Genomic DNA, 13,565 nt, shown 5'->3' with positions numbered 1-13,565 from the left:
GTGCCGGCGGGAAACAAAATGGACAGTTTTTTCACCCAGATGCTCCTGTTACCTAGGTATCTAGTCTACCTAGTCTAGTCTTACCTAGTCTACCTAGCCGTAAATAGGTACCTGGGAGTTTGTTACGGCCACAATGGGACGCAACCAGGTTCTTTTCAGGTGGTACGAAAGTTCATATATTCTGCTCCAAGTTAGTAGAGGCTTTCAAGAGGTGAGCTCAGTAATGCAATTAAAATAAAAAGGGGAGGTACATTAAATACACAAGTTCGTCACTTTAACCATATATAATTAATCTTCCCATCACCATATATATATAAAAGTCTTAAACGGAAAATATTACTACACTATGTACATCATCGTCTCTTTCTGAAGACACTGAACACTCGGCGAAGCTCACTCCGTGCAGTCTTGTACTGGGTTTCCTTATCCGTGGCACTACCCTCAGCAGGTACCAGGAAACAGCGATGAGTCTACCCTGGCCACTGGCCAGTCAAATCACAATTCCACTAGGTGTCTCGTCGTGAAGGCCCACAACCACAGTCCAGCCTGTTGCTGGCAGGTACCAATCAGCCTCACGCTGTTAGGCCACTTCACGAGTGAATACTAGGGTTGCGAGCCCTAGGCAGGAGCTTCGTGTAACTCGCTGGTTACTCTCCTCTTTTGGCACCACAGTCGGTTGTCTTTTCCACCAGCCAGCCCCAGGTACGGCGAATCCCATCACTGCCACTCCTCAGGCAGACAGTTGAACACTACAGTTCTCGTCCAGCGGCGGCTCACTGCTTCTGTAAAGCAGAATGGTGTAGAGACCTTGGCTGCCTTGGGTAGACTGACTCTTCTTGCATCACAGCAGCCCTACGTTGACTCTGTAAATACAGACACGTCATCAGTACACTGGGACACTACATGGGGACCACTGGGAAACATCACTTACTGGGTTAGACACAAATGAACACCTTTTCGTTCCATAGATGGCGCTGATTGTCTAAGCGTCACCTCACCAGAGGTCATCACCGGCTACCTCTCGAGCTAATAGGACAAGAATCTAGCATTTCTGGCTGGTATAGTCTTGTCACTACTAGATGGCCTCGTCCAATTAGTGAGGGTTTTGGGAGCGGACTCACAGATGGAGTTGATGTCGCTGCTCCGTGCTCTGACGATGAACTTGGGTTCGTAACAGAGTTAGACAGCTGTTACGGGTTGCTACCTAAGTGTGTGTTGTGCCACCTATTTGTACTCACCTATTTGTGCTTGCGGGGGATGAGCTTTGTCTCTTTGATCCTGCCTCTCAACTGTCAATCAACTAGTGTACAGATTCCTGAGCGTACTGGGCTCTATCATATCTACATTTTAAACTTTGTATGGAGTCAGCCTCCACCACATCACTGCTTAATTTATTCCACTTGTTAACTACTCTGACACTGTAAAAATTCTTTCTAATGTCTCTGTGGCTCATTTGGGTACTAAGTTTCCACCTGTGTCCCCTTCTTCGTGTTCCAGCCGTGTTAAAGAGTTTGTTTTTGTCCACCCTGTAAATTCCCCTGAGAATTTTGTAGGTGGTTATCATGTCTCCCTTTATTCTTCTGTTTTCCAAGGACGTGAGGTTCAGCTCCTTCAGCCTTTCCTCGTAGCTCATACCTCTCAGTTCCAGGACAAGTCTGGTGGCATACCTCTAAATCTTCTCTAACTTTGTCTTGTGTTTAACTAGATATAGACAGCAGGCTGGAGCTGCATATTTCAGGATTCGTCTAACATAAGTGGTATACAGGGTCCTGAACGATTCCTTACACAAGTTTCTAAAGGCAGTTCTTATATTGGCCAACCTAGCATATGCCGCTGATGATATCTTTTTGATGTGGGCCTCTGGGGACAGGTTCGGTGTGATATCAACCCCTCCCCCAGATCTTTCTCTTTATTTGACTCATGCAGGATTTCCCCTCCCAGATGGCACCTTGTGTTCAGCCTTCCGCTTCCTTCGCCTAATTTCATTGCTTTACACTTTCCTGAGTTGAACTTTAGTAGACATTTTCTAGACCATTCCTCCAGTTTGTCCAGGTCATCGTGTAGTCTATGTCTATCTGCATCAGTCTTGTTTCTTCTCATAATTTTTGCATCATCAGCAAACTATGAGAGTAACGAGTCTATAACGAGTTACATATATTAGAAACAGGCTGGGTCCAAGTACAGAGCCCTGTGAGACTCCACTGGTGACATCTCGCCACTTTGAGGTCTTCCCCCCGTCACAGTTATTCGCTGTTTCCTGTTGCTTAGATACTCCCTTATCCACTGGAGCACCTTACCTTTTACTCCTGCCTGTTGCTCCAACTTTTGTATCAGCCTTTTATGGGGTACTGTGTCAAAGGCTTTCTGACAGTCCAAGAAAATGCAGTCTGCCCACCCTTCTCTTTCTTGCCTAATTTTTTGTTGTTTGGGCATAGAATTCAATTAAACCTGTGAGGCACGATGTACCATCTCTGAAACCCTGTTGGTGGTGTGTCACAAAACTATTTCCCTCTAGATGCTCTACGAGCCTTTTCCTCGCGATCTTCTCCATCACTTTGCACGGTATACTAATTAGGGAAACTGGCCTATAGTTCAGTGTCTCTTGTCTGTCACCCATCTTATATATTGGGACTACGTTAGCTGTCTTCCAACTTTCTGGTAAGTCTCCTGTTTCCCGTGACCTGTTATACACCATTGAAAGTGGCACACATAGTGTCTCTGCACCTTCTTTTAGTATCCAAGGTGAGATTCTGTAAGATCCAATAGCCTCTGTTAAATTCAGCTCCAACAGATTCCTTTTGACCTCATCACTGGTGAGGTCAAAAGCCTCCAAGGTTGCTTGGTTTGCCTCATTAAGTGCAGGGGCTTCTCCTTGTTCTTCTGCGAAGACCTCCTGGAATCTCTTGTTGAGCTCTTTACACACCTCCATATCATTCTCTGTGTATCTGTTCTCCCCTTTTCTCAGTTTCATCACCTGTTCCTTCTACTGCTGTTTTCCTCGTGATGTGGCTGTGGAGCAGTTTTGGTTGGGTCTTATCTTTACTCGCATTATCATTTTCATACTATCTCTCTGCTTCTCTCCTCACTCTGATGTCCTCATTTCTGGCCCTCTGGTATCTCTCCCTGCTCTCTGGTGTTCTGTTATTCCTGTAGTTTCTCCATGTTCTTTTACTCAATTGCTTCGCTACCTTACATTCCTGGTTGAACCATGGATTCTTCTGATATTTTTCGTTTATCTCCTTTTGGACTTTGGTAAAATTGTCTGCAGCTTCCTGGCACTTCATTGTGACAAAATCCATCATATCCTGCACAGTCTTCTCCAGTGGTTAAAACCAGTGGTACAAATTGATATGGGTGTTTCATTAGCAGTGACAAAGAGAATACTTAAACAAATATCTAATGAAATTCTCACCGACCTAACAAATTCTCAAAGACCTGAAAGTTGTAGCATTAAATATTATGATAGATATCGTGAGGAGACATTCACATATGGGACTAATAGAACAAGAACCCGGCAATGTGATGTTATAGTGGCCAGAATACGCCTGGGATATAGACGTATCTGGCAGCTTTCTCATAACCCAAATGTCGAGTACACAATGTGTCAACTTTGTGAAAGAGAAAACATGCACTCTCTTGAACATTATATTGTAGAATGTCCCATACTGACTGACTTTCGCCCTCCTGGGCTAAGGTATGCTGAACTCTGTAATTACTATATGAGAACTGGAACACTTGATGATATATTGGACTTGTATCCAAGATTGACCATGTATTATATCAATCATACAATGTATATATATGATGTAACTATATAATCTGAGCTTGTAAAAGCACCTTCAGTGATTAGGTGCTTAATGGCACACTAGTTTCTTTATCAGCTCTCTCACCCTGTCAGAGTAAATGAGACAAATGTATGTGAATGCATGTGTGTGTTTATATATGTATGTATATGTGTGTGTGTATGTATATGTATGGGTATAAAGTATATATGGAAGCTGATCAGAATTAAATTTCACCTTTGTGAATGTACATTAATGACACTATGTAAAAGACACATCAAACACTTTATGTTGGGCATACGTAAATCCGTGTATCTATGTATTTACGTATGTAGGTTAGCTTAGCATTTTAAAAGCACCGAATCACCTTCTGTGGTTGAGTGTTCAATAAACCCTTGAACTATATGTTTAACACTTCTCTAACCCTGTCCATGGAGGACAGAAGAAAATGTATATATGCTGGTTAGCATTGTAAATGTGTGGCCACGTCTGTGGTAGAAAATAATAGTAAAAAAAAAACATACATACATACATACATGCATACATACATACATACGTACATACATGCATTCATACATGCATACATACATACATATTAAATTTTGCCCAGAGGGGCGAGGTTATTGGGCAGCGCCACTCATCTTGTGAGTGGACATACCGCCATAGCAGAAAGTACAACACTCCCCAATAGGAAGAAAACCCGCTGGGTTGTTCATCCTGTCACTTGTACCCAGACACAGCTGGGACTTGCTTAACTGTCTCAAGTGAACAGCTCCTCAAACAAGAAGATTAACATTTATCAACCCTTAAAAGCTTACGATATCTTGCGAGTGCAAAATGGGGAAAACAGTATCAATATTTGACAAATAGTGTTTTTCCTAACTCAAACAATGTGGGGTTTATTATTCTACACATATTCCTAATGTCTCTCAGGTGTTCACATTCACGTAGATAGTGGTCAAGGCGGTGTCCATCACTCTCACCACAGATTCTGCAACTTCGCTGATCAACTGTTGTTTCCATTCCAAATCTCCATGGATATTTGTATCCAAGACGGATTCTCGCTATTACTGATTCTCTCCCTAGTCGTCCTCCTCTTCGGCCATAATGATTGGGATTGCCAGCTGCAACCATGTTCTACCATCGTACAGATTCACTGGTTTGTGCTTCTATCCTCCTTTCCTCAGTTACCTTGTCACGGTGATGTTGCCTGATAATAGCTCTAATTTGTAGTTGAGTCTTGGGTATGAAGTATTCAATATGGTCTCCTTCAGCACCTTCAGCAGCCAGCACATCTGCTCGTTCATTCCCACATATTCCAACATGGGAGGGGATCCACAGAAACTTGATGACTCTTCCCTGATTGGTAAGTACTCTCACAGCTCTCTTAATTTCAGCGACTATTGCAAGATTTTCTGCCTGATTTTTACTTAGGCTTTGCAGTGCTGCTTTTGAATCGGTGCAAATCACTGCACCATTAGTGTTCCGTTCAAAACCTTAACGCCATAACAATGGCAGTTAGCTCTGCTTGCGTTGAAGAGGCATAGTTCTCAATACGTGCTTTTTCTTCATTTCTGCGTTGAAGAGTATTATCCTTGATTACCGTGTATGCTGCACCAGCCCTGCCATTGACAGGAATAGATGACCCGTCAGTGTAGATTTGATCTAGTTCATCTCCGGCTTCTTTATAAATTTCCTCGAGATACTTGTGCCTCATTTCTTGTGGTATCATGTTGAATTTTTTCATTGCCATTTCATTGATGATGATCTTGCATGAGTCGTCCTCCCAGGGAGGTAACCTCTCTACAGGCAGGAGCTCACGAGCTTGCTCAGGCAGATGAAGCTCTTCAAGGTAGCAGACTGCTCTGTGATGCCATTTTTTGCTTCTCCCCCTGAAAGTAGCACAGAGCTCAGTTTTTTCTTAGCAATATCATTGTAATGGGGATCTCTAGCTACCCTAATTGCAAGCTTAGCATTCAGCTCCTGAATTCTGCTTTTAACACTGGGAAGGGACAACTTATCTCGTAGATTAGACGTTTTGGCAGTTCTTGGAACTCCAAGAATGATTGTCATGGCTTCATTTTGAATGCTTTCAAGCCTTTTCATATCGCTTTGGGAGTAGGTGCACAGAGCTGGTGCGGCATAGTCTATGACGGAGCGTACATAGGCTGTGTACATCATTTTAAGCACGGCAATAGAGGCTCTATGTCCATTCCAGGTCATAGCTTTCAGTGCCCTGAGTCGACTTTTGCATATTACTATGAGTTGATTGAGCTCCTCTTTCTTTCCCTTGTTAGAGCCGACAGTGACGCCAAGGTACCGATAGTGGTCAACCCATTCAAGTGTTACACCATTAATTTGCAGTTCTTCATTTGCTCTCCGCTTGTGATGGGAGTATGCCTTCGTCTTGTTTGTGGAGAGAGTGAAACCGAGCTCAATACATTTCCTTCCAAGGCGTTCAATGGACTGTTAAATTTTTCCCAAGGTGGGAGCTTGTATTAGGACATCATCTGCATATCCCACTTGTTGTGTTCCTTCCGGAAAATCAATATTTGCAATGGCGTTCATAAGTACATTGAATAGGGTAGGGCTTAAGACTCCGCCTTGGGGGGTCCCGAGTTCCATATTCATTGTTCTGGAGACTGCTCCATTGAAGCAAACCTTGGCTTTCCTTCCTGTGAGGTAGTCTTGAACCCATTTCATGAGTCTCCCCTTAACACCCATGCATGCAAGCTCGTCCAGAATCGCAATCCCCTGTGCTTTGTCGAAGGCTCCTTTCAAGTCAACAAATACAGAGTACCTAGCCGTGTCATTAGCCAAGTAATTAACTATACAATTTGCTGTGCTCCGTCCTTTAACAAATACATTGACCCCCTCCCCTAACCTGCCTATTTTGTGCAACAGTCGGTTTAGGATGATCCTTTCAAGCATCTTACAAGTGCATGACACGAGATTGATAGGTCTGTAATTACCATGGTCATTACGCTTCGGTATGGAAATAATTAGTGCGTGTTTCCATTGTGTGGGCAACACTCCACTTAGGAATGACTTGTTAAACAGGTGGAGTAGTGGATTCCCAGACACTTCACACAGTGCATTGAGTATGTCGTAGGTGACGCCATCTTCACCAGGTGCTGTACTTTTACCCTTTTTCATAGCGCCCCTTACTTCTTGGGCTGTGATTGGTTCCCCATATTCGTCATCACTAGACAGTGCTCTTGTTATCCTAATTCTTCTGTCATCATGTCGCAGGAGCTGTTCTCTGCTGATTTCTGCAGGGAGGGAGGAGGAGGGTGCTGCATCACTCCACTTGTAAATTAGTACCTCAGCCTTACCCTGGGGGTCTTTGTGAGCCGCAGGCCGGGCTCAGCCCCCCTTAGCTATCTGAATTTTTGCCCACACTTGTCTTGCAGATGTTTCCCGTCCAATAGAGCTAGTGAACTCATGCCATTGTCTTTCCCGCTCTTTAATCTTCTCTTCCCTGGCTACTTGACACACAGTTTTAAACAACTCTTGGTTACTTTCAGTGGGATGTCTCCGGTACTCTCTACTCATGTCTCGCACATTTGCATTAAGCATCTTTATGTAATCATTCTCATACCATTTTATTTTCTTCCTCTGAGGGTTACTTCGCCCAGGCGTACGGCGCGGTACTCTTAGACAGCTCTCAATGTGGTGGTTAAGGTCATCAACAAATGTGTCAATGTCTTCTGGGATTTGGTATTCCGTGAACCAGTCACTCATCCTGTTTATGAAGTGCGGCCTCATATCTGGTCCGAGTGATAACCTTTTTCTTTTATTCGTCTCTTTCCTTCTCTTGCTCATGTCGACGGTGGTAATTAGTGCCCAGTAGTCACTACATAAACTGTGCACAATGTGTGTACTGGCATCTGTGTCCTGTGCATTCAGCAGGAGAGCATAGTCTAATCTTCCTCCTCTGAGGTGAGTTGGCTGTTCATCACCCAGGACCCTAAGGTTTTCACTTCCCCTGACAAAGAGTGACAGTTTCCGTCCATTGCCATTGGGCTGATGACAGTTGGCACCAAAGTGTGGGTGTCTTGCATTCAGGTCACCGACCAGCAGGGTAGGTTCTTCATTAACAAACTCAGGCAGTGTGTCAAGGTCAAGTTTACTCTGTGGCACATATAGGTTGATTATATGTAGAGCATTATTGTTTAAGTAAAGGGTTACTCCCAGTGATTCAAACTCATCCCCCATGTGCAGGTCATCAATAATCTGTGCGGGAATGTTGTTATTTACAAAAGTGATGAGACCCCGTTTTCTTTCCCCAGAGGGCAGGGAGAACTTGCGATAACCGCTGAACCTTGGGTTGAAGTCATCACCTACCATCGTCTCCTGTAGCACTATGACATCAGTTTGGTGTTCACGGACGTACTGTATGATGTCATTAATTCTATTGCGAACTCCATTACAGTTCCATTGCAGTATAGTGAGATGTTGTTCATTGTGATTATTCATTTTGAGGTTGTTTGTCATCAGCTGCACGTGTGTAATTTTTATGTTCACATGTGTCATCGTGTATTCCATGGTGTGTGGTGTTACTGTGTGTACTGGCGTTACTGTGTGCACTGGTGTCACTGTGTGCACTGGTGTTACTGTGTGCACTAGTGTTACTGTGTGCACTGGTGTCACTGTGTGCACTGGTGTCACTGTGTGCACTGGCGTTACTGTGTGCACTGGTGTTACTGTGTGCACTGGTGTTACTGTGTGCACTGGTGTCACTGTGTACACTGGTGTTATTGTGTGTACTGGCGTTACTGTGTGCACTGGTGTCACTGTGTGCACTGGCGTTACTGTGTGCACTGGTGTCACTGTGTGCACTGGCGTTATTGTGTGCACTGATGTTACTGTGTGCACTGGTGTCACTGTGTGCACTGGTGTTACTGTGTGCACTGGCGTTACTGTGTGCACTGATGTTACTGTGTGTACTGGTGTCAATGTGTGCACTGGCGTTACTGTGTGCACTGGTGTCACTGTGTGTACTGGCGTTACTGTGTGCACTGGTGTTACTGTGTGCACTGGTGTTACTGTGTGCACTGGCGTTACTGTGTGCACTGGTGTTACTGTGTGTACTGGTGTCACTGTGTGCACTGGTGTTACTGTGTGCACTGGTGTCACTGTGTGTACTGGCGTTACTGTGTGCACTGGCGTTACTGTGTGCACTGGTGTTACTGTGTACACTGGTGTCACTGTGTGCACTGGTGTTACTGTGTGCACTGGTGTCACTGTGTGTACTGGTGTTACTGTGTGTACTGGCGTTACTGTGTACACTGGTGTCACTGTGTACACTGGTGTTACTGTGTGCACTGGTGTCACTGTGTGCACTGGTGTTACTGTGTGCACTGGCGTTACTGTGTGCACTGGTGTTACTGTGTGTACTGGTGTCACTGTGTGCACTGGTGTTACTGTGTGCACTGGTGTCACTGTGTGTACTGGCGTTACTGTGTGCACTGGTGTCACTGTGTGCACTGGTGTTACTGTGTGCACTGGCGTTACTGTGTGCACTGGTGTTACTGTGTGCACTGGTGTTACTGTGTGCACTGGTGTTACTGTGTGTACTGGCGTTACTGTGTGCACTGGTGTTACTGTGTGCACTGGTGTCACTGTGTGCACTGGTGTCACTGTGTGCACTGGTGTCACTGTGTGCACTGGTGTTACTGTGTGCACTGGCGTTACTGTGTGCACTGGTGTCACTGTGTGCACTGGTGTTACTGTGTACACTGGTGTTACTGTGTGCACTGGCGTTACTGTGTGCACTGGTGTTACTGTGTGCACTGATGTTACTGTGTGTACTGGTGTTACTGTGTGCACTGGCGTTACTGTGTGCACTGGTGTCACTGTGTGCACTGGTGTTACTGTGTGCACTGGTGTTACTTTGTGCACTGGTGTTACTGTGTGTACTGGTGTTACTGTGTGCACTGGTGTTACTGTGTGCACTGGCGTTACTGTGTGCACTGATGTTACTGTGTGCACTGATGTTACTGTGTGTACTGGGGTTACTGTGTGCACTGGTGTCACTGTGTGCACTGGTGTTACTGTGTGCACTGGTGTTACTGTGTGCACTGGTGTTACTGTGTGCACTGGTGTTACTGTGTGTACTGGTGTTACTGTGTGCACAGGTGTTACTGTGTGCACTGGTGTCACTGTGTGCACTGGTGTTACTTTGTGCACTGGTGTTACTGTGTGCACTGGTGTTACTGTGTGTACTGGTGTTACTGTGTGCACTGGTGTTACTGTGTGCACTGGCGTTACTGTGTGCACTGGTGTCACTGTGTGCACTGGTGTTACTGTGTACACTGGTGTTACTGTGTGCACTGGCGTTACTGTGTGCACTGGTGTTACTGTGTGCACTGATGTTACTGTGTGTACTGGTGTTACTGTGTGCACTGGCGTTACTGTGTGCACTGGTGTCACTGTGTGCACTGGTGTTACTGTGTGCACTGGTGTTACTTTGTGCACTGGTGTTACTGTGTGTACTGGTGTTACTGTGTGCACTGGTGTTACTGTGTGCACTGGCGTTACTGTGTGCACTGATGTTACTGTGTGCACTGATGTTACTGTGTGTACTGGGGTTACTGTGTGCACTGGTGTTACTGTGTGCACTGGTGTTACTGTGTGCACTGGTGTCACTGTGTGCACTGGTGTTACTTTGTGCACTGGTGTTTCTGTGTGCACTGGTGTTACTGTGTGTACTGGTGTTACTGTGTGCACTGGTGTTACTGTGTGCACTGGCGTTACTGTGTGCACTGGTGTCACTGTGTGCACTGGTGTTACTGTGTGCACTGGTGTTACTTTGTGCACTGGTGTTACTGTGTGTACTGGTGTTACTGTGTGCACTGGTGTTACTGTGTGCACTGGTGTTACTGTGTGCACTGGTGTTACTGTGTGCACTGGTGTCACTGTGTGCACTGGTGTTACTTTGTGCACTGGTGTTACTGTGTGCACTGGTGTTACTGTGTGCACTGGTGTTACTGTGTGCACTGGCGTCACTGTGTGCACTGGTGTTACTGTGTGCACTGGTGTTACTTTGTTCACTGGTGTTACTGTGTGCACTGGTGTTACTGTGTGCACTGGTGTCACTGTGTGCACTGGTGTCACTGTGTGCACTGGTTTTACTGTGTGCACTGGTGTTACTTTGTGCACTGGTGTTACTGTGTGCACTGGTGTTACTGTATGCACTGGTGTTACTGTGTGCACTGGTGTTACTGTGTGCACTGGTGTTACTGTGTGCACTGGTGTTACTGTGTGCACTGGTGTTACTGTGTGCACTGGTGTTACTTTGTGCACTGGTGTTACTGTGTGCACTGATGTTACTGTGTGCACTGGTGTCACTGTGTGCACTGGTGTTACTGTGTGCACTGGTGTTACTGTGTGCACTGGTGTCACTGTGTGCACTGGTGTTACTGTGTGCACTGGTGTTACTTTGTGCACTGGTGTTACTGTGTGCACTGGTGTTACTGTGTGCACTGGTGTTACTGTGTGCACTGGTGTTACTGTGTGCACTGGTGTTACTGTGTGCACTGGTGTTACTTTGTGCACTGGTGTTACTGTGTGCACTGGTGTTACTTTGTGCACTGGTGTTACTGTGTGCACTGGTGTTACTGTGTGCACTGGTGTCACTGTGTGCACTGGTGTTACTGTGTGCACTGGTGTTACTGTGTGCACTGGTGTCACTGTGTGCACTGGTGTTACTGTGTGCACTGGTGTTACTTTGTGCACTGGTGTTACTGTGTGCACTGGTGTTACTGTGTGCACTGGTGTTACTGTGTGCACTGGTGTTACTGTGTGCACTGGTGTTACTGTGTGCACTGGTGTTACTGTGTGCACTGGTGTTACTTTGTGCACTGGTGTTACTGTGTGCACTGGTGTTACTGTGTGCACTGGTGTTACTGTGTGCACTGGTGTTACTGTGTGCACTGGTGTTACTTTGTGCACTGGTGTTACTGTGTGCACTGGTGTTAATGTGAACACTGGTGTCACTGTGAGCACTGGTGTTACTGTGTGCACTGGTGTTACTGTGTACACTGGTGTCACTGTGTGCACTGGTGTTACTGTGTGGACTGGTGTGCTGGTGTCCTGGTTGTGTCTGCTGACGTACCTCGGCAGTATGTGTTGCATCATCTTGCACCAGGCTCTGGCTTGCAGGACCTCCACTTGATGGACTCTGCCGTTGCAGGATTTGAAGGATGTGTTCCTGAGTCGTCTTAATCTGGCAGAGGGCTTTCTCAAGTTCCGTCTGCTTTTGCAATATTTGGTGGACGACTGGATGAGATCTTATCATGCAGTCTAATATTGCTGCAACACAAACCTGAGTGACGACCTCCTGGGGGTCAGGAGTGCCTGGAGGGGGAGGCAGATGGGAGACAGTGGAGGGGTCTGATTCATTGGTATGGATTGGGAGGGTAGGTGGTGGTAGTGGTGTGACACCGTGGGTAGAGATTGAGGTATGGGTGGGTGGGTTTCCTGGAGGGGAGAGAGGTGGAAAGGCCTCAGGGATGGGGGAGCGGTGGTGGCTGGCTACACTGCCCCCGCCCCACGCCTGATTCCCCCCACCACCCAACCCTGGGTTTCCCTGTTCACTGAGTGATCACTACCCCAGACTGTTGTCGGTCTACTGTGAGCTGGACCCTGGGCTGGTCCCTGAACTGAACCCTGGCCTGCTGTGGTACTGTTAACGGTGCCATTCCCGCCCCTGTTCACTGGTCCACCTGTGGTTTGATTCGGTGGTTTCGAGCCCCGCCATGCAGGCCTCGCGCTGCAATACCTGTTCCAAGCATGGTGGGGTTGCTTGCAGTTGGCACATTTAGGTGTTACCCCGCCACCCCCACCCGATGCAAGCTTAGCTAGGCACTGCTTGGTGTCGTGAGAGCCACTGCAACACCCACACCTAATTGGGCGATCACATTGCCACGTTCTGTGATCCCACCGTTGACAGTTGCCACACAAGGACGGGCTGCCAATATACCTCTCCACTTTGCACTCCCTCATGCCTGGTATTTGAATGACTTGGGGCAGGTCTTCCTTCCACATAGCAATTGCTTGATTTTTGGCCAGTCCCCCTGGTCCAGTGTTGCGCTCGACCCAAACAATCTGTTCATAGTCCTTGAGAAATTCCACGTCAACATGAATACTATAGTTCTTAATTATAATTTTAGTTTGTCTTGTCTGTGGGTTTGCTTCCAACAATTCTTACCTTGATGCTCGAGACTGGTCTCTGTGAAGTACTTCAGGGCACGGTGACCCTGCACCCGTGCACTAACATTGCCACCTACACACCTGGTCTCTATACGATACTCTGCTCTGTGGGCGCGGGCGGCCTCAATAATCCATCTGTACTTCTCTGCTGCTGTCAATCCCATTGCAGGAAAGATTAGGGTGTGCCACTCACTGTCTTCGTCTTGTCGTCGTTGTTGTTGTTGTTGTTGTTGAGGTTGCTGTTGCTGCTCACCCTGTCGCTGTAACCTGTCCCGTTTCTTGCCACTTCTGCCTTGGACTAGGCAGTAACCTTCATCGTCTGTTGTAGAGTCACCTGTACCAGTACTGTTGGAGGGCCCCGGGTCGGGATCCACACCGGAGGGCCCCAGGTGGGAATCAGCACCCAGGGGCCCCCGGCAGGGACGGGGGCCCCCGCCGGGGGGGCCGTTATGGTTCCCGGGTACACCAGCCATGGTCACTTGTTGTCTCGAAGTCTTACTCCTTGTGTCAACAACCATCTATTTGCTGCGGCTCACTTCATGTGTTGTTGGGTGGTATGTCTTCAAC

The 13,565-nt window shown here is 46.8% G+C and overlaps 1 long non-coding RNA gene across 1 annotated transcript; it reads right to left on the bottom strand.

The window, feature by feature from the left end:
* Positions 1-269: 269 nt before the first annotated feature.
* On the bottom strand, positions 270-13,185 carry LOC138367907 (uncharacterized). Its single transcript, XR_011229468.1, has 2 exons — positions 11,902-13,185; positions 270-863 (listed from the first exon to the last, which is right to left on the bottom strand). It is a non-coding gene; the product is annotated as an uncharacterized lncRNA (long non-coding RNA).
* Between the last annotated feature and the right edge of the window lie 380 nt (positions 13,186-13,565).

The sequence above is a fragment of the Procambarus clarkii genome, chromosome 23, assembly GCF_040958095.1.
Source record: "Procambarus clarkii isolate CNS0578487 chromosome 23, FALCON_Pclarkii_2.0, whole genome shotgun sequence".
In the NCBI taxonomy this organism is placed as follows: Eukaryota; Metazoa; Arthropoda; class Malacostraca; order Decapoda; family Cambaridae; genus Procambarus; species Procambarus clarkii.
This window is presented reverse-complemented; position numbering and strand designations above follow the sequence as displayed.